The 21,955-nt window shown below is 40.6% G+C and overlaps 1 protein-coding gene across 2 annotated transcripts in view; it reads right to left on the bottom strand.

Annotated features, from left to right (window-relative positions):
- The window catches only part of Numa1 (nuclear mitotic apparatus protein 1), a 72,158-nt gene that overhangs the window by 44,980 nt on the left and 5,223 nt on the right, over positions 1-21,955 (bottom strand). Inside the window, exon 1 of one of the 2 annotated variants that reach the window (XM_013145364.3) lies at positions 15,054-15,074. The exons of the other annotated variant lie outside the window; for it this stretch is intronic. The gene's annotated coding sequence lies outside the window, so the exon portion shown is untranslated. Of the gene's footprint in view, positions 1-15,053; positions 15,075-21,955 lie in introns of those variants that run through there. 2 annotated transcript variants of the gene reach the window in all.

Raw genomic sequence — 21,955 nt, 5'->3', positions numbered from 1 at the left:
AAATGACAGGTTTCTAAACCCAACCTTTTGATCACCAGAGAATGACTGTGGTTGGTGGGGATGAAGAGGAGGTCAAATTGAGGGACACTGCTGCAGAGATTTCCTACAGCCCTGCTTTTTCTCCCAGGCACTACAGTGTTCCCACAGTATCATCTGCAATCTGTAGTCAGCAGTTACAACTAGTAAAAAGGAAAGTTTTTATTCAAAGAAGCACCACAAAAGCAAGGCAAAGCAAATGCCAAATTTTTTATTGAAAACTAGTGTGGTGAGCATTACTTAAAAGACTAGCACCATCATAGCACCAAAAGGTATACGATGAAAGTGGAAAGCCAGCCTGCTAAAACCACTCTGGCTGCATCTAGCACTGTAACAGCCTGAAGCTTGAGATTCTGGACAGAATTGATACTGTGTCTCAAAGTAAGAGGACTCCCCTCTTGGACTGTGCTCTAAATTCAGGCAACCAGAGAGGCTGGTGATACTCTGGAACCTCTCTTGTAACTGGCCAAACCTCTGGGCTAGCTCTGGCAGCCACTCAGGAAGCCTGGCCAGCTTCGCCAGCCTCCCTCTCCTCTATCCTGCCCGTGGCTGGGCAGAACTGCGCCAGCTTCTCAGCTTCACCAAGAAGTAGGCAGGCCAAAAGGTTCCTGCCCAATTCTACACCCCGTACACTGATGATGAAATAGGAGCAAGAGAAGAGAAAAAGAAAAGCGCAAAGCGAGTGAGCAAGGAAGGAAGGAAAATGGCTAACAAAATTCAAGCGAGTGTTCAGACAAGTTGGAGGGCGTGGGATTCAGTTAAGAGCCCACGGTGATATTCAAAGGGCTTAGCAATATTTCATCTTCTGAGCAGGGGGGTAGGTATATGAGTAGTCATTTTATTATTTGCTTAAAACATCAGTATTATGATTCTTAATAAAAAAATATTACCATTTATTTTATAGTTTAAACAAAAAGAGAGGAGAGTAATTCCCTTGAGACTGCCCAGAACTGGGCCCTCCTTACAACTTGTAGTCATGTATGCCCCTACCCGCACTGCCTCCTGCCAGGTGGGTCTATAAGGCTATACACTGTCCTGGCTGTATACAAGACCTGTGCTTGGTGGTACACACCTGTAATCTCAGCACTAGGGAGGTTGGGGCAGGAGAATCACTGAGAGCTCAAGGCCAGTCTGAACTGCATAGTGAGATCCTGTCTGTCTCAAAACACCACCAAAAAGCTGGGTGTGGTGGTGCACGCCTATAATCCCAGCACTCAGGAGGCTGAGGCAAGAGATGGCCATAAACTACATAGTGAACTCAAGGCCTGCCTGCACTCCCATAAGAGAGAGACCCTGTTTCAACAAACCAAACAAATGCAAAAACCCACCAAAAATAAATAAAAAGAAAATAAAGATAAAAGGAAACAAGGAGTTAGATTTTCTAGAGATAGAATAGGAGATCAGGGAAAGATAGAGGAGAAAGAAGTATCAAAAATGATCAAGACCAAAAAAAAGGATCAAGACATATTATATATATGTACTAATTCTGGAAAATGAGTGTAATTATTATATATCACAAACATACACTGTTTTTTGTTTTTGTTTTTTTTTCAAATGGCTGTATAATGGACTGGTTCTGGAATAGACCCTACTGGGCTCAAACTAACACTCACTACTATTTGATCTTGGGCAAGTTATTTAATCTTTCTAATTCTCAGTTTCCTTTTCTGTAAAATAGAAATAATCATAGTATTTACTTCAATGGGTTATTGTGAGAATTTTTTAAAAAAAGCTTGGGAAGTGTTTAGCATAGTGGCTGGTACACAACAAGTGCTCATTAAATGTTAGCTATTAATTACAACATAACAGCAACAGCAGTAATGATAGTCTGTAGGTATTTACTGTCAGGACATCAAGTGGCAGAGAAAAGACTAGAAAGCATTGCATAAGGCTGTTTTAAAGAGGAAACTTGAGGCCCAGGAATTAACTGACATTTGCATGAGTTAGTCATGTAAGTGGTGAGCTGTCTGTCTACCGTGTCTCTACACTATTCTTTATCGCTCTTGAGTGTCAGACTGTGATTGAGTGAACAAATAAAAGCTAGCACATCTCAGCAGCTCTAGCATTATAGAACTTCTTCCTCCTCATCAGATCATCTCTTTAATCCAAATAAATAAATAATTCAAAAGTTATCACAAGAGAATTGTTTTCAGCCGGGCATTCTGGCACACAAAGCTGTAATCCCAGCTTTAGGGACGCTGATGCAGGAGGATCACAAGTTTGATTTCAGCCTAGGCAACTTGGTATTTAGTGAGATCCTGTCTTAAAACAAAACATAGAAAAGGGAGATGAGGATGTATCTCAGTGTGACAGTTTAATCCTTAGTACTGCCAAAAAACAAAAAAGGACAAAACTCCTCTGAAGCAGCAAACACTGAAAAGAACCCTCTAATAAGAGGGATGTGGAACACTCAAGGGTAAAGAGAAAGACTGAAAGGAAACACCACCTTTGGCAGGAGGAGAGCCGCCTTTCTAGAAGCTGGGCCTCCAGTTTATTTACCTGTGGAGGCCTCATTCTACCTCTCCAGAGGGCAGTGGTTGGTTAATAAGTCAGTGTTGGTAAGCCTGAGGCTGCCTGGGAAGAAAAGCAGAAGGCAAATCAGAACCCAGAGAGGATTCATTGAAACATCCAGGAGGCTACTCAGCCTTTCTGCTTTCTGGGCCAGGTGTGGTGGCATATGCCTGTAATCCTAGCACTTGGGAGCCTGAGGCAGGAGGATCACAAGCTCAAGGCCAGCATGAATTACACAGTGTAGCTCTAAATAAATTAATTAATTCACCCTATTTTACTGTCAGAGGAGTTAAATGGTTCTATCCCTACAAGCAATATATTTGGCACAGTATTTGCTCACAAGCTCAGAGCTGATGATATAAAGGCAAATCTGTAACTGCAGACTGCCTCAATAGTGGTAGAAAACACATTACTAGCTGACAGTGAAAGCCCCTGGAGTTAAGTTCTGGGGCTAGTCACTTGCTAGCTATGGGCCTCACAGCAAGTGGTTTGGGTCTTTTTACTGAGACCCTTGCTTGCATTCAAAAATTTAAGGAAGACTGCTTCAGACCTCAATTAATCCCCTCAAAGAGTCCTAAGAGGCATATTTATCCCAATACTATATATCAGAAGCCTAAATTTCAGTTAGAATACTGTATTTTTCCCTCAAGGTTCATAGCCAAGGTCACAGAGCCAGAATTCAAACTTCTAAACTTTATCCGGCACACCCCACCTACCTCCTAGCAAAGTGTTTCTGCATTCACTGTTCACACCATTTCTGCCACAGCACGTGAAAAGGACCACAGTACAGATGTCACCCCCATCTTTTTTCTTTGCTCAAGGAGGGAATGTGGGGTGGGGTGGAGGTGGGCAGGCAGTACTGGGGATTGAACCAGGGCTTTTTCACTGAGCTACATTCCCTGCTCTTTTTATTTTTCGTTTTGATGTAAGTTTTCACTAAGTTGCTCAGGCTAGGCTCAAACTTGCTATCCTGCCTCAGCATCCCAGAGTGCTAGAATTACAAGCACACGCTGTCACAACCCAGCTTATAATCCACATCTTTTCTATTTTTTTCTTTTCTTTTGAGACAGGGTTTCAATATATAGCTCAAGGTGGCCTTGAACTCATTTTGTAGCCCATTTTGGTCTTGAACTGGCAGTGATCCTCCTCCCTCAGCCTCCTGAGTGCTGGGATTACAGAGGTGAGCCACCATACCCAGCTTCGTTATCCCCATTTTTAAACTTGCTAAGAACTTGATTGTTACTGAATAAAATAAATCCATATATCTGGCACCACTGAGAAGTGTAATGCTCTACATAGCAATCTTTGTAGTAACTGAAATTTTCCCTTTTGGGGGCTCTTTTTTTTTTTAAAGATACAAGTTACTCTTTTCTTACAATTAATGAAATTTAATTAAGGGTATACTTAAACATCTCTCCATACTGTGATGGAGACTTAAAGATGAATTATAGTCTTTAAATTCAAGTTTATAATCCCATGGAAGAAAAAACACATCTACAACCATAACACAAGGGGCCAAAAAAACATGGGCATGGAGAATGCTAAGAGGAAGGTGAGACACTGTTGGCAAAGTTAACAGAAAACTATACCTAGTGACTGACGAAGAGCAATAGGGGCAGGGGCTATAACTCACTGGTAAAGCATTTGTCTGGCATTCTCAAGGTCAGACAGACAGACACAGACAGATTGAGCACAGCAGTACACACACACTATTCTATGCATGTTTTTGAAAAGGTAACTGGCACAACAATAAGTTCAGAAAAGAGGTAACTACTGTAAAGATAAGAGATTAAACGTACTGCCAGGGCATGGGCAGCAGGAATCTAAAGGTGGGGAGGGTGGTATTTTAGCTGGGCATGTTGGTGCTGAGATGGTTCCTCAGCATTTGGGAAGTAGAGGACTAGTACAACCAATATGAAAATCAGTGGTGTGATTCCTCAAAAAACTAAAACTAGAAATTCCATTTGACCCAGCAATTCCTCCTCTGGAGATCCTCTCCAAAGAGTTAAAGATAACATATTACAGTGACACATGCATCCCATGTTTATACCAGCACCATTCATAATAGCAAAATTGTGAAAGCAATGTGTAATGTCCATCAACCAATGAATGGATAAAGAATGCATTTCTGGTGGTACTGGAGATCGAACCCAGATTTTTCTCACTCAGCTAAATTCACAGCCCCCATCCCCCAATTTTTGCTTGAGAGACATGGTCTCACTAAATTGCCCAGGCCAGGCTTGAATTTGTTAATCTTCTGCTTCAGGCTCCCAGTGTGCTGGGATTACAGACATAACCACCATTTTTGTTTAGCGTGCTTTTTACCTATTTACTAATGTCTCTTTTGGAGAAACCTTACTTGTCCTGCTTTAAGTACCCAGCTCACTTGTTCCTTCCTAAGTAAAACTTCCCCCTATTAGCCCATCCTGAGTGACTCAGTTCTTCAGACTTCCTCTTGTATTTCCCCTTTCTGAAGACAGTCCCATCAATGCAGGAATCTAAACCCTCACTTCAACTATCCAGCCTTCCCACATGGTATATGCTAAGTAAAATTCTAACTCATATTTTTAAAAAGCTGCCTAACAGGAAATATCATATTGTGTTCCCATGTTTTTCTACTGATGGACATGGCTACTTTAAACCTGTTACCATTTCAAACAATGCTGCAATGAATGAGTGTATATATATATATATATATATATATGGAAATTATTTTGACATACACTTTTGTTGTTGTACTATGTTTAATTGTTCCTTTCCTATCATCATCCTTGCCTCCCTTGCTCAGAGAATTATTCTCAGAGACCAGTGTAACAATAAAGGACAAAGTAATTTGGAAGATGGTCAAGACATGAGAAGCTTTTTATGGAAGTTATCACCATTTTCTGTTTAGTTTTGTTTTCTGTTTTGGTACCAGGGATTGAACTCACGACCACACACTTGCCGAGTAGGCACTTGTGCCACTGAACTAAATCCCCGGCCCCACCATTTTCGTTTTAAACCTGAGACTTTTTTCAGAGAGGCTATACAGCCAGTAAGTAGCAGACATCAAAAGCTTTACAGCTTCCCATCAAAGTTAGGCCTCTGACTCTGTAAAGTATACTTCCCACTACTCACAGGTCAGCAAACTATGGTCTGCAGATAGGAAGCCCACATTTTATAAATCGAGTTTTACTAAACCACACCTATACTCACTCATATACATGCTGCTTTATTCTCCAATGGCAGAGGTTGGGAGCTGAAACTATAAGGCCTGCAAAGCCTAAAATATTTATCTAAGTAGCAAGAATAACTCAGGCTGATACCTAAAAGAAAGCTTCTCAAAGGGAATTAATTGCAGTCTAAATGACAACAACATAGCTATGTTACAGTGTGGCTCATTTTCACGTGAATTTATGTGCAGTGTGAGTCTGATACACAACACTAAAGGAAAGAGCTTGAAACATGCACATGAAATCAAGACATATTTCTATGTTTTGACACTAATCCTAAAACGTTTCTATGCACTACTCTTCACATTTGTTTGTTTCTTTAATTCCAACTAACGGGAAACAAACAGATCTGGTTGCTACTATCTTTCAATGACTTTGACAAGCTACTTAGCTCTCACCCACAAATTACAGAACAACATGAATTCAAAGCAAGCCTCACTGCTGTTTAAATACCATTAACACAAGTCTCTCCCCTTTCAGTAGTACACAGAAGATTTACTAGGGAACAGCTGAACATTTCCAGCAAATCAAGCCAACTGTTAGAAGACAGGGCACTTACTGACTCTTGTGGGAAAGACAGACTGATTTTCTGGGTCCAACTCTTCTGAAAATCCTGGCCACGAAAAATAAGATGTAGGATGGTCGGTTCCAGTAGGGTGGGCAGGGAAGGTGCCATCACCTCCATTTTATACATGGGGAAGATGATCGTCCCCTTTATCATTTTAGTGAATACGACTTCATAATTTTAATTTCTCCTCCCATCTTCTCTCAAATTTCAATTTTATACAGTAATGGGAAAGAAGTGATCATCCAAGCCAAGCACATACTTATAATTCTAGCACTGTAGGAGGCTGAGGCAGGAAGATTACAAGTTTAAACCCAGTCTGCACAACTTAGGGAGACCTTGTCTCAAAATAAGTAATAAAAAGGGCTGGGGCTGGGTGTGGTGGTGCATGCCTGTAATGCCAGTACTAGGGAGGCTAAGGCAGGAAGATCACTGTGAGTTCAGGGCCAGCCTGCACTACATAATGAGATCCTGTCTCAAAAAAACAAACCAAAATAAAACCAAGTGGCTAGGAATGTAGCTCAGTACAAAGGCCCTGGATTCAATCCCTAATACTCTGGGCAATACACACACATGCTCACACACACATCCACCCACAGACTCACACACACATAAAAGCCACTAAACTCTCTATGAAATTAACTTAATCAAACATTTTTAGACAAATGCAGTAAGCAAGCTTTGCTAGTTCTCTAGCAACTTGGCAGTACATATCAAGGACCTTAACAATCAGTCAGGTGTGGTGGCACACACCTGTAACCTAGCACTCCAGGAGGCTGAGGCAGAAAGATAGTGAGTTCACTATCACCAGCTTGGGCTACCTAGCAAGACCTTGTCTTTAAAGAAAAAGAACCTTGAAGATGTTTATAGTCTAACATCAGGCAGACACAAATGGACATATATTGTACAACCTCACTTATGAGGTAGGGACATTCATAGATAGAAAGCAGAATGGAGGTTACCAGCTTATGGGAACAGAAAATTGTTACTACAGTTTAATGGGGTAGGGTTTCTGAATATGATGATGAAAATGTTCCACAGCAAGCAGTGACACAACAATGTCAATGTGTAAATCATTGTTACACAATGGTGAGCATACTTAATGCCCCTGAACTGTACACTTTATTTTAGTTATTTTATTTATTTTTGGTTTTTTGAGATCAGGTCTCATTGTGCAGTTCAGGCTGGCCTTAAGCTCACTTTGTAGCCCAAGCTGGTCTTGAACTTGCAATGATCCTCAGCCTAACCGAGTGCTAAGATTACAGGCATGTACCACCATACCCCACAACTTTATTTTAATGTTATGTATACTCTACTAAAATTTTTTAAAATTGGAATTACTGGGCTAGGACTATGATAGCTCATTGGGAAAATGCTTACCTAGCATAGAAGAGCTCCTAGATTCAATCCCTACACCTCAATGATAGTTTGGGAAATAATATGAAACACAAAGACATGTTATAATACAATTGTTTATAATGAGATATTGGAGAAAATTAAATATCTAATAATAAATCAGATAAAAAATTCAAATAAACTATGATACATCCATATAATGAAATCTTATACAATAAATCTTATGTTATTGATCTCATGTAACATATCTTATGTAATAATTTTTAAAAATTAAAAGATAAAAAAATAATTTTTAAAATTAAAAGGAAATACTCAAGAAATACTGTTGAAGTTTTTTTTAAAAATTTAAAGTTGGTGCCACGGGGCTGGGGGTTTAGCTCAGCAGCATAAGTGTCTGCCTTGCAAGCAGGCAGTCGTGAGTTCGATCCCTGGTACCAATAAAAAGGAAAAAGACAAAAAAATAAATAAATAAAATAAAATAAAATAAAATAAAGTTGGTGCCAGGCATGATAGCATATACCTGTAATTCCAGCACTCAGGAGGCTGAGGCAGGAGTACTGCTGCATATTGCAGGCCAGCCTGGGCTGCAAAGTGAGTTCAAGCTCAGCCTAAAATGCATAATGAAACTTTATGGGGTTTTATTTGGTACCAGGAATAGAACTCAGGACCTTGTACTTGTGCCCCAGCCTATAAAATTCTATCCTTTTGTTTGTTTGTTTTTGTTTTTTGGTACCCAGGATCGAACTTATGACCTAGTGCTTGCCAGGCAGGCATTTGTGCTGCTGAGCTAAATTCCCAGCCCCAAAATTCTATCTTAAAAAGAAAAAAAAAAAAAAATGAATATTGGTATGGCCCCAACTTATATTTTTATTTTGTGATAAGACCTTATTATGCTGTCATGTTAGTCTCAAACTCCTGGGTTCAAGTGATCGTCTTGCTTCCTCTGTACGGGCCTGTGCCACCACACATAACTTTCAGTTCATTTTTTAAAGTACACATATGTGGTGGTTAAACTTAGATATATCAATTTAATTAGCTTGGGATCCAATAGGAAATAAGGAAAGCACACTCCTGAGTACGTTTGGGTAGGTCCTGGAGGTATGATCTTGGGGACCCTTCCTCTCTCGTACTGCTCCTCTCCCCTGCTGCCCATAAACCAAACAAGTTGCTCCACCACACCTTGTGACCATGCTGTTTCTGCCTTGAAGTCACCCAGAGACTGAACCTCTCTCAAACTGTGAGCCAAATAAATCTCTCCTGCTCTATGCTTTGGCTGTTGAGTAGTTTACCCTAATAATGGGGAGGTAGCTAACAGAATTCACAAATGTTTATAGACAGATATGTAAACATTTACACACACAAACTGTACACTTGTGACGTGTACATGCATTTACAGTTAGAAGCGAAACACATGTTTATTTCTGAGTTTTAAAATTATCGGTGGTTTTAACTTTCTCCCTTAAAGCCTTATTTTTCATGGCATTTATTTATTTAGGTACTAGAACTCAAACTCAGGACTTTGCTCTTGCCAGGCAGGTGCTTGTGCTGCTGAGCTATATTCCTGGCCCTATATTTTATGTTTTAAAAACTAGTATAAACTAGGTGAAATGGCAAAGACCCTGAGTCCAATCCTCAATACAAAAAAAAAAAAAAAAAGGGAGATGCTCTTTCCCCTACCTACCAGTTTGGCTGAAAGCCAGTTTCACACTGTTCTGCGTTGATAAGGCTACAGACACTCTCACATCTGCTGGTGGGAACCACACTGGTATAACCACCCCCCATAAAGCCATAACAGCAGAACTGTGTGCACAAGAAGAAGGGGGGGGGCAGGAAAAAAAAAAAGAAAAACAATGGTAGCACACATCTGTAATCCTAGCTATGTGAGACACTGAAAGGACTGTCAAGTTCAAGGCCAGCCTGGCTAAATTAGTGAGATCCTACCTTAACGAGAAAAGGATGCAGCTTTGTAGTAGAGTACCTCTAGGTTCAATCCTCAATATGTAATTTATATATATATATATATATATATATATATATATATGAATGGACTGGGCCTGGTGGTGCACACTCATGGTTCCAGCACTTAGGAGGCTGAAGCAAGAGGATCACCATGAGTTGGAGGCCAGTCTAGGCAACATGGTGAGGCCGAGGCCAAGGCCAACCTGAACTACATTCCAAGACACTGTCTCAGAAAATCAAACAAAAAAATCTATTTCTTACATATGTTACTTTATAATGTAGTGGGATTATGAATGACTTTTTTCTTTGTACATTTCTGTATTTTCCATATTTCCTACAAATACACAACTATCATTCAAAAGCCCATCACCTGGGAAAAATATTATCTTCAGAGGATTAGCACTTGTAAGCAACTCACTAGTAAAAAGACTATGCATAATGTATATGCCTAAGAAAACCTGAGCTGGGCATGGTGCCATACCCCTGTAAGCGCAGCACTCTGAGAGGCTGAGGCAGGAATACTATAAATTCATGCCACCTGGACAACTTAGCAAGACTGTCTCAAAATAAGAGTTTGGGGTGTAGCTCAGTGCAAAGCCCCTGGGTTCAATCCCCAGCACCACTGAAAAAGAAGAAGAAAAGAAAAACATCTATAGAGGGCAGGAAGCTCAACTGAAAGAGACAACGCTTTGATCACTTCCTGCCTTCCTGCTTTGAGTTGCTTTAGTAAATATAACTGATGAATCAATACATGAATATGAGATGCCTAACCAACTACTGTAATGAACCAGGATCACCACATTCTCAACCCAAAATCCTAAAATCTTATATTCAAAACAGTCCAAGGGGCTTTATTTCAGTGGCTTAAGCGCCTGCTTGGCAAGCACAAGGTCATGAGTTTTATCCCCTGTACAAAAAAGAAAAAAAAAAGTCCAAAAATCTAAATATCATGAATTAGGCCATCTTACTCCATACATCAAAAATATTCAAAAGCTAATTCCATTCAGAATAAAGTCCATGAGCATGATGCTTAAGGTACTTCACTATCCAGCCTTCTAACTTCCGTCCTAGCCTCACCTCCAGCTCATTCTCCTAAAATACTATTTCAGGCCCATTTTCCTCAAACATGCCAGGCATTTTCTAGGCTTTGTGCCTTTGCCCATGGTATGAAACTCCTGAAACTCTGTTTTTTTTCTTTTTGGGGTGGGGAGGGCATGTGGACACGTTCCAGCCATGTAGTGTAGGCTGGCCTTGAACTCACAATGTAGACCACGCTGGCCTCCATGGCAATCCTCCTGCCTCAGCCTCCCAAGCGCTGGGGTTACAGGTGTGTACCAGAACCCAGACTTGAAGTTCCCTGTTTTCTAAATTTCCTGAACTCCTCTTATTCATTCAAACTGGCTCAAACACGTTCTCCTCTTAAAAGCTCTCTTGGTCCTTCCCATCACCAGGTACAAGTGTTCTTTCCCCTATTCACTCCCATCTCGTCTATACCAGTGGCTTCAATCCTCCTTGGATCCATGCTAGCAGTATGTCTCACCTGACCAACTCCTAAGGAACAGACACCATCTTAGTCTCTTAGCACCACTCCAGCAAAACACCTGCACACAGTAGGTATTTAATAATACTCACTACATGGCAGCCAACTGACCCTAATCTAATAAATTCTTTCAGTGAGGCAGCCAGCAAAGCCCAGAGGTCAAACAAGACAGTCCCTTTAATTTTAATTTATACACCCAGCATGAGAACCCTGCAGATGTCACAGCTTGCCACTTTAAGGAGACTGGCAAATTGACTGTGTTTACACAATCATAATTAAAACTAAAGGGCACTGAGGGAAAGAGAAACAGAACAACTGAGAGACATGGGTTCTACAGGTTATGTCCTCCTCAGTTTGGAGCCCAAATCTTCCACGCTACTTAATGTTTAGTGAGCTAAGACGTCTATTGTCTCATGGCCTCATCTGTAGGAGCTAAGTATTAAAAAGCAACTGATTAGACCACTTTGTCTCTCCACCAACCTGCCCTGCACTTGGGCATTTAATACAAATTGTGGTTACATCCCACTGCTCCAATCACTGGAAGAATTCCTTTAAAGAAAGTCTTGAAATTAACAGCAGGAAAGACAGTCTCTCAGTCCTCTAAATCACAGCAGCCACACTGTCCACTGTAATGAAAGCACCCCCACCTGCTTTAAACAACAAGGTCTCCAACGGAATGACCTCTCAGCACCAGCTAGTCTGGGGTAGTTTTCCAGGAGAAAGCTCCCAGGTGCCCCTTTTCCTAAACAGATCCTTCATGTTTGATAGATCATTCAGCTGTGATTATAAGTAATAAGTAGCCACCACAGTTCAGGGAGTAAACTCCTACCCCCAGTAGTCAAGCAGCTTGTTACAGACATTTCCCTATCTCAAACCTCCTTAGACCTACTTGTTTTTTGTTTTTGTTACTCCTTTTCTAATACTGGGCATTGAACCTAGGGCCTCATATGTGCTAGATAAGTCTACCACTGAGTTGCATCCCCAGTACTTTTTATTTTCAGATAGGATTTCACTTAAATTGCCTAGTCTGTCTTTGAACTTTTGATGCTCCTCCCTGTTGAGGCAGGGAGGATCCAAGTAGCAGGGATACAGGCCCCCTTGATTTTCAGATGTAGAATTCTTTCAAGGTAAAAATGAAGAAAATAAGGCCTAGAGTAAGAAAGAGAATTTTTAAAAATTTGCAAATGTACAAAGTGACTTAATGACAGAAGCTACAAAACTACTACAGTATTTCCAGGAACAGATTCTAATTTGAATGCATTTACAATTAACAGCCCCTCTGTTTTGACCACCCCTCATTCTCCAGCCTGCCCCCACTCTTTCTCAAACCTCCCACTGCTGATACACACACACACACACACACACACACACACACACACACACACACACACAATCCTGCAATACCAGCACTTGGGAAGCTGAAGTAGGAGGATCTTTGCGAGTTCCAGACCAACTGGGTCACAAAGTGAGCTCCAGGCCAGTCTAAACTGCATAATGAGACCCTGTCTTTTTCTTTTTTTATTGGTACCGGGGGTCGAACTCGCGACTGCCTGCTTGCAAGGAAGGCGCTTATGCCGCTGAGCTAAATCCCCAGCCCCAAGACCCTGTCTTTAAAAAAAAAAAAATTCAAGCCAGGTGTGGTAGAATACACCTGTAACTCCGGCACTCTGGGAGGTGAAGGCAGGAAGACTGTGAATTCAAACCCAGTCTGTGAAACTTTGTAACTTAGCAAAACCCTGTCTTAAAAAAAATAAAATAAAAAAGAACAGGGATGTAGCTCACTGTAAAGATCCTGGGTTCAAGCCCCACTATAGGGTGGAGATTGTCAATGAAGTGATTTAATACATCATTTTTCCTACCAAAGACTGTAGCTATCAAATCATCTTCAGACACACCCCCTGGGGAATTATCCTGACCAGTATCAGGTGCCAGCTGAAAAACTAAATCTTGTGGGTCTTCTGGACCAAGAAACACAATGGCTCCTCAGCTGTCATTTCCTAAAGCAGTATGTTCTCTCTTTTCAGCCCTCAATACACTTGTGATTTGAGAGGATTACCACACCAAGAGAGGCTAATTTTCTCCATTAGTCACCTTGATCTAGAAGCAAGCAATGCACAGTTGAGTATAAAGAAAAGTGGCTCCTTTTTTAACAAATAATTCTCATCTGATTCAACCAAATTAAAACTGTAACCAAAATTGTCTCTTTAGGAAGCTATTTGCCTCCTCTAACAATTTTAAGAATACTCTTTTTGTCCTTCTATTTATCTTTTGATACTGGGGATCGAACTCATGACCTCGCGCTTGCCAGGCAGTGCTTATACTGAGCTAAATCCCTGGGAAAAGACACATCTAATTTTTTTTTCCAATTTTAGTAGTGCTCAAAATATTTACAAAACACTTCTTTGGAAAATCCCTATAGGCACTGTGTAACGAAGTGTTTTATAGTGCTATCTCATTTGCCAGCAAAAAGTAATGCCTTGTTGGATTCTTTGGTTCACAGTATTTTCTGGTTGTTCCAAAAAACAAAATCTACTAAGCAAAAGTAAAATTCCCTACTCAAAAGCTTGACTTTGGTCAGAGGTAGCAGAATGGTAGAGCTCATGCTTACCATACATCTGGCTGTAGGTTAAACGCCCAACACCCCGTCTTCCTAAAAGAAGTCTGGCTCATAAGTCATAGTTGTAAGCATACAAGACTAAATGTAAAGACAGAACATACTTCCGATATATGTACCACTGTTGCCCCCAACTGACATGTTTTGAAATTTTGTTTTATTTTCTCTTTGAAATAAAATAGATTAAAAAAAAAAAAAACCACTTCCTTTGAGAAGGAAACTTATTATAAATCCTACAGTTACAATAAAGGGGATAAACCAGGCGTGGTGGCTCACGTCTATAATCCCAACACTCAGGAGGCTGAGGCAGGAGGATCGCTGCAAATTCCAGACTAGCCTGGGCTACAAGGTAAGCTCAAAACCAGCCTGAAATGCATAGCGAGACCCTGTCTCAAAAAGACAAAAAAAAAAAAAAAAAGAGGGGATACATTATCTGAAACATTAAAAATAAACTATTTCAATCAGATACAGTGTAATTCCACAACTATAATCCCAGCTACTCAGGAGACGGAGACAGGAGGACGCAAATTGAAGGTCAACCTGGGCAACTGAGACCCTGTCTCAAAATAAACACAAAGGTCTGAGGGTTCAGTTCAGTAATAGAGTGCTTGCCTAACATGTACAAGGTCCTGAGTTTGATTCCCAAGTACTGCAATAAATAAACAAATAAACTATTACATTATAACCATAAATTCTGGCCCTAGAGAAGCATTTCCAAGATCATACAACCCGAAGTGTCTATTTTTACATGACAAAACTCCATTCCACTAAGGTTAAGAAATTTACCCCGTGTCAGACTGCTAGATAGCAAGAATCAAGATTACAAACCCAGATATCCCGACCCCCAGCATACCTCCACAGTGTCCCCTTTCCCGTTTCTTGCTTCTTTCATTCCCCTATTCAAGAAGGAGGGAGATAATTGGAGGCACAAAAGCACACAAAAAATGGTTCTGAAACGCAGTAGCTGAGAAATGGGCTGAAGCCCAGGACCTCTCAGTAGTGAGCTGATCACAAGCATTCTGGTCAACTTCCTTTAGAACTTAGGCCAGCAAAAACTTCAGCACACGTCCCCCACAGCTAAAAAAATACAGGCATTAAACCTCTCAGCCCACCTCCTACAATAACTTATTTACATTGAGTGATTAAAGAAATGTACTATGAAGAATCTAGATCAGGAAAAAATACAGTAGTAGATACCCGGCACAGGAAAAAGCTGACCTATGAGAAAGCTGTGTGATGGCAGGAGCCATCTTGCCTTACCTCCTGGTAGAAGCATCCACAGGCTAGGACACAGAGAGCCTGATAGGCTGGATTCGAATTAACTTCCACCCCAGGGAAGAGGGAACAAAGGGACAGGAATGCTTGTTCATTCTCCCATCCCAACTATTGGTCAGCTCAGCAGCACATCATCGTGGGCAGCCTGTGTTCTCGGGATCACACAACAACCAGAAGGCACACCATGCAGGCCAGTCAGCGGGTGAGTCAGTGACAGAGCAGGAAGAGTCACTGGGGCAGAAATTCTGGCCTCCCATGGTAAGAACGCCAAACCACACCCTCACTTGGTCAGCACAGAGGAGGCCCTGCCTTATCAGGATTCCAATCTCTAAACCAGGAAAGGTCCTTCTTCAGAAGCTCGTCACCACTCTGTTTCACTCAAATTTACCTTTCTGTCTACCCTGCTCAAAAACCTTGCAATTTTCTTCTCCTTGAAACAGCAGATCTGAAGTCTTTGGCTAATATTCGAAGTCCTCCTCTGCATGGTCTCAAGTCATTTATTCACCTTTATTCCCACAATTCCATAAAGTAGACTGGGAACTAATCAATCCAGTCCTCCCACTTTTCTGTGTGTAAACCAAGCTCTTTTCTTAGTGCCATCCCTTCAGCTGTCCAGGAATGGCAAACTCAAACACCTGCCGAGATCAGGCCAGTGACACATACAAATATTCCAGTGGGGCACATGGCAAAACTAGGGAGTGCTAAAGCCATTCAAATGTTTGTCGTATTTCACTCTGAGCATCAATCACAAAAACATTTTAAATAATAATTAATAGTCTATTTATCTTGCAAGTGAGAAAACTTCCCCAAGGTCTGCCAGTCAGGTGGCTGGTAAAATCCTCAGCATGGTCTCTATAACTGTCCTGTCTGAAGCCATGGCAAGGGCTCTATAACTACTGGGCTTCCCATGGAAGATGCAAAGCTCTCAAATTCACCTTTCATAACATACAACCCTAGTTGTGAGGACAGGAGGCCCAAATTACAATTCACCTATTAGGGGCTGGGGATTTAGTGAGTTCGATCCCCAGTACCGATAAAAAGGAAAAAGACAAAAAAAAAAAAAAAAAAAAATTCACCTACTAACCACATCCAAGTCCCTCAAATTCTGCCCATTTTCTAAGCCCAATTTTTTTTTGCCACTCCTCACTCCTTACTAATCCCATTAGAAAAACACAGACTCAACACATGTTCACCCAATAGGGCAAAATGCAGCTGCTGCCTACACAGAAGACCAAATAATGAGGTTAAACTGCATTCACCTTGCCATAGGGTACCCAAAACTTGACAGCCTGCAAAACGAGTGTCTCTGGCAAGTCATAAGAAACTATTCAAGTGGTCAAATAAGTATAAGTATGCAGTCTTTACTTCTTACCAGATAAACCAGTCCTCAACTGCAATAAGGCAGAAGAAACCTGCAAGGCTGATTCACTGGCATTTCCTGCACTGGCTTCAAAGACACTGGTCTTTAAGACAGAAAGGGTAGGCAACACAGCCGCTAACAGGGACCTCAACCCAGGGGCATGCTGTGAAACAAGACCCTGTCTCCCGTCTGCAGTCACCACATTTTACTTCTGCTGAATGGCCCTTTAATGGGGCATCTACTTACCTCATGGCCAACTCTTAACTTTGGTTCTTTCTTCCCTTCAAGGATACCCAAAAGACATTGCCCTTTCCACATAGCTCCTCCTCCAAATGATTAGAAGGAAGAGTTAAAACTGTTCCCCCCAAATCACTATCAGTTGGATACTATTGTGCTGTGACATGAAGCTTGCTTCTGAAGCCTATCATATTTAGCATTTTACCAAAGACTCAGAATAAAGACATAAAGCCCTGCTTGTCAAATTATGGGATAAAATTGTAAAGACAGGCCACTGTGAACTTTCTTAGTGACCCACTCTCACTTGGCAGAATATAATTCTTTTCTACCTTTAATAAATGTAAATCTTCATTTAAACCTGTCAAGGACAAAAAAACACAATGTTTTTAGATTTGACCTGCAAAAAGATCTTAAGTTTGATGTTACTAAAAATAACAAGCAACAATTTAATACAGTTAAGTGTAAAATCCTGTATTTGGAAGAAAATAACCAAATATAGAATGTTTAAGAGACCTACTATAGTAGTTCACATTAAAAGACCTCCTGAGAAAAAAGAAATCTGCCTAAGAGAGAAGGCAGAAAAACAGCTATGGCTAAGTATGCTCTCACTGAACTAAGAACCTGCCAGAACTATCCAATAAACAAATGCAGTCTCAAATTAACTGCCAGAAGACAATTCAGTATTCCATCTTTGAAGAACAAAGTCATAGTACATGCAGAAGAAGAATCCCAATGCCAGTAAAGGTGAAGGATCTAGAAGTATATTGTATCAAATGCTCGGGGGAAACTACAGACATTTATCCAGGACAAAATGTAAAAAAAAAATTCAAACATATGCATACTTGTCATGCAGATGAGAAGAAAAAAGAACATGCTCCCCAGAAGAACATAAAGCCAGAGCAAATGAGTGAAGTTATAGGAAGACAGACTGTGACTTGACTTAGGGAAGAACTTCCAGCATATTACAGAAGAATGTGAGATTCGAGCTAAGTGTGGTGGTACATACCACCACTCAGGAGGCTGTGGTGGGGGATTACCGTTGGAGGTCAACCTGGGCTACAAAAATGAGTTCAACCTATACTACATAGTGAGACTACTACTACATAGTAAGACTCTGTCTCAAAAAAATAAAATAAAATAAAATAAAATAAAAAACATAATATGGTGCCTGGTTCACAATATGCTCCAAAAAAAGTTTGCTATTAATGTTACTGCTGGGGTCAGGGATTTAGCTCAGTGGTGTAAGTGCCTGCCTGGCAAGCTTGAGGTCGTGAATTCAATCCTCGGTACCAAAAAAAAAAAAAAAAAAAAAAAATGTTACTGTTGATATAGTTGACCAGATAACCTGAAAACCTTCCTACTGTGCTTAGGAAAATAAAATATTCTTTTAAACTGTGCCTATTGTTAAATTATTGTCTATAAACTCCACACTACCCTACTGTCCTCTGTTTTGTGCTGTGGTAGCTGAGACTCTAAGTCTGTTTCACTTCTGCCAGTTAGGTTCTGTCAAGGAGGGTGCTAAAGGAAGAATGGCAGGCAAGATGAGGCTACAAGATGAGGCACTTTGTCCTTGTGGAGTACTGTTTCTTAAAGTCAGGAATTGGTTCTGCCCAATTTCTTTCTAAACTCCAGAACCAGTCTGGCTAAGGGCCTCAGAGACACCTGCATCAGCTGGGCAGGGCTCTCCAGGGCCTTTCTGAGCTCCCATGAAATCAGCAGCACCAGGCAACACCTTTTCGCTGGAGAACCTAGGTGCAGCACCTACAGATCCCTCCAGACCTCTAGGTTCTGATAACCCCAAACTTCTTTCCTTTTGTTTTTCAGTCTTGGATAATAAGAAAGTTGCTTACTGCAGTTATTTTTATCAAAGTTACTATAAAAGCTTCTTTTTTCGCTTCTTTGGCCCTCAACAAGGATATAGGTGATTTCTTTTATTGAGTTCACACTATTAAAATGATAACTTTCAGGCAGGCTTATAAAAATATTATAATGTTTCCTCATATATCTTACTCAACTAATCTGGCATGGTGTGACTTCTGGCTCTTCCCCAAAGTCAAAATGAACTTGAAAGGTTTTAGATTGATTCAGAACATGGAGGCAGCCATGACGGTGAAAATAAAGACACTGATGAAAGTAGACCTCTAGAGCTGCTTCAGAAAGTGGTAAGAATTGTGGGATAAGTGTGTTCAAAGCAAGAGGGAGTATTCTGAGGAAGATCAATGAGAATGCAGTTTTTATGATAATAAATTTTTAACTTAAACATTAAAAAATGACAACTTTCACTTGGGTGCAATGGAGCACTTCTGTAAGCACGGCTACTCAGGAAGCCAAGGCAAGAGGTTAAAAGTTCAAAGTCCAGTGTAGTTTGCACATGCCTATAATCACAGCACTACAAAAACTGAAGCGGGAAGGACTACCATGAATTTGAGGCCAGCCTGGGCTCTAATAGGGAGACCCTCTCCAAAAACAAAAACAAAAACACACACAGACACACAATTTTTTGGTCAATTTAGAGACTTCCTTCCAAAATGAAAATATAAAGAGCTCAGTGTGAAGGTCCTGGGTTCAATCATTAGTATCATTAAAAAACAAAACCAAGGGGCTGGGAATTTAGCTCAGCGGCATAAGCGCCTGCCTTGCAAGCAGGCAGTTGTGAGTTCGATCCCTGGTACCGATAAAAAGGAAAAAGACAAAAAAACCTTCTGTTTTGCTCATTGAATCCAAATTGACACACAGATAAACTGAATTCATGACAAAGTAAGGGAAATCCTTAGTGGTTTTGGTGCATGTCTATGATCCCAGCACATGGGAGGCTGAGGGAGGAGGATTCTGTGAATTTGAGGCTGGCCTGGGTTACATAGTGAACTCAGCTTCAGCCTGAACTACACAGCAAGATCATGTCTCAAAAAAATAAAAACAAAACAAAACAAAACAACTGGATTAGTGAACTGACCAGAGCTGTCATTGTGATATGAGAAATGACATCCTTGAAGGCTGAGGATTTAGCTCTGTGGCATAAGCACCTGCCTGGCAAGCTTGAGGTCGGGTTTGATCCCCAGTACCAAAAAATAAAAAAAATAAAGAAACAAAGAAATGACATCCTTTTAAATCCAGGATACAGATTTTTCTCCCTAATCCTCCAGTAATGGAGGCTGAACCCAGGGCGTTCACACTGAGCTACATCACCAGCCCTTTTCATTTTTTAGAGATACAATCTTTAAATTGCCCCATCTAGGCTCAAACTTGCAATCCTCCTGCTTCAGCCTCCCAGAATCCTGGGATTACAGGCATGCAGTACCACACCCAGTGCAGATACAGATAGAGATTTTGAGCCAACAAAGGTCACTGACATCCCTGTGTAGACACCAAAGAGATGCCTCAATTAAAAGGGAAAAACAAAAAACAAAAAACAGACTAAAAACAAACCAACAAAAACTACCTACAGGGAAATAACAAAGCTTGCCCTGCTCACCTCACAAAGTAGGGGAAAAAAATACCTTCTAGGAATTCAAAACCACAAGTATAAAAAACAGTTCATTTGGAGTTCAAATTTATGCAACAATTATGGCCTGGAAACCTACAAATAGAGCATAATTACAAACACATTGGTTCTGGCATTGAGTGCCAAACAGAAAAAATACAAAGCTGCTCCAAGAGACACACAATCAATAAACACATGAAAAAACCAGGGTGTAATGGTGCATGCCTGTAATCCCAGCACTCAGGAGGCTGAGGCAGGACTGCGAAGGCCAGCCTGGGCTACAATAGTGAGTTCAGGCCAACCTAAACTGCATAGTGTGACTCTGTCTCAAAAAACAAAAATGAAAAAATTAAAAACATGGAAAGATGTTCAGCATTATCAAGTATCAGGAAAACATGAATTTAAACTACACAAGAGCTCAGTGGCATAAGTGCCTGCCTGGTAAGCGCGAGGTCCTGAGTTCAATCCCTAGTACCAAAAAATAAAAATAAAAATAAACTACACAACATACTACTATACCTCTGTAAGAATGACAAAAATTAAAACTGACACTATCAAGTGCTGACAAGAATATGAAGCACCAGGAGCTTTCATATTTGATTATGGAAACAAAATGGTACAAGCACTTCAAAATACCAATTACTTCTTTAAAAGTTAGCTGGGGCTGGTGATGCAGGCCTACAATCCCAGCATCCTGGGAGGGTGAAGATGGAAGATTAAAGGTGTGAGCCTACACTAGCTCAGAACAACCCTATCTCAAAATTTTTAAAAACATAATAAAAAATGGGCTGGGGATGTGGCTCAGTCTGAAGGCCCTGGTTCAATCCCCAGTACCACAAACAAAAAACAATACTTATCACAGGATCTAGCCATTCCACTCCAAAAAGAAAATATATGTCCCCTCACAAATTTTTCATGAATCCTCACAGCAACCTTATTCACAGTAGCCCAAAACTGCAAACAATCCCATCAACAGTGTGTGACAAACAAAAGATGATGTATTCAAATACAATGAAACATTACCGCCACAACATACAACTAATATATACTGTATATCAGAACAAACAGATCAATGGTTCCCCACACCAGTATGAAAACAAATCTCTACTGTAAAGAAGCATGAAGAAATTTCAAGAGGTGAAAGGAATGTATCTTAACTTTACAGCTTTTTATAGTGTGTACATTTGCCAATACTGTTTAAATAGTTTACTGTTCATAAACTATAATTAAGCAGAATTTTTAAAAAAAGGGCCAGAGATTTAGCTCAGTGGCTCAAGCACTTGCCTAGTGAATGTGAGGTGGAGAGTTCAATCCCTGGTACCAAAAAAACAAACAAAAAACAAGTTCTTGGAAAAACTAACCTCAAACCAGACTACATACAATTCCACAGATGATGATGCTCTGAATCTGAGCTCAAAATTCAAAATTACAGCCAGGTGTGTTGACAACGCCTATAATTCTAGCACTTAGGAAGCTGAGGGAGGATCAGTGAGAGTTTGAGGCCAGTCTGGGCTACATGTTTCAAAAAACAAAAAAAAAAAAAGAAAAAGAAAAAAATTCAAAGTTACAAAATATTTAAGGAAAGCCCAGTGTGATGGTACACACCTGTAATCCCAGCATTTGGGAAACTGAGGCAGGACTGCTGACAGTTTGAGGCCAGCCAGTGTTACAGAGTGAGTTCAAGGCTAGTCTGAAGTACACAGTTAAACCCCGTGTCAAAAAAAAAAAAGAAAGAAAAGAACAAGAGATGGTTGGTTTAGATTTACAACCCCAATATTCAGGAGGCTGGGGCAGGAGGATCACCAATTC

This window comes from Cavia porcellus, unplaced genomic scaffold, assembly GCF_034190915.1.
Source record: "Cavia porcellus strain 051 isolate PalLab524CR breed Dunkin Hartley unplaced genomic scaffold, mCavPor4.1 scaffold_9, whole genome shotgun sequence".
In the NCBI taxonomy this organism is placed as follows: domain Eukaryota; kingdom Metazoa; phylum Chordata; class Mammalia; order Rodentia; family Caviidae; genus Cavia; species Cavia porcellus.
Note: the sequence above shows the minus strand (reverse complement) of the source record. Positions and strands in the feature narration are given on the sequence as shown.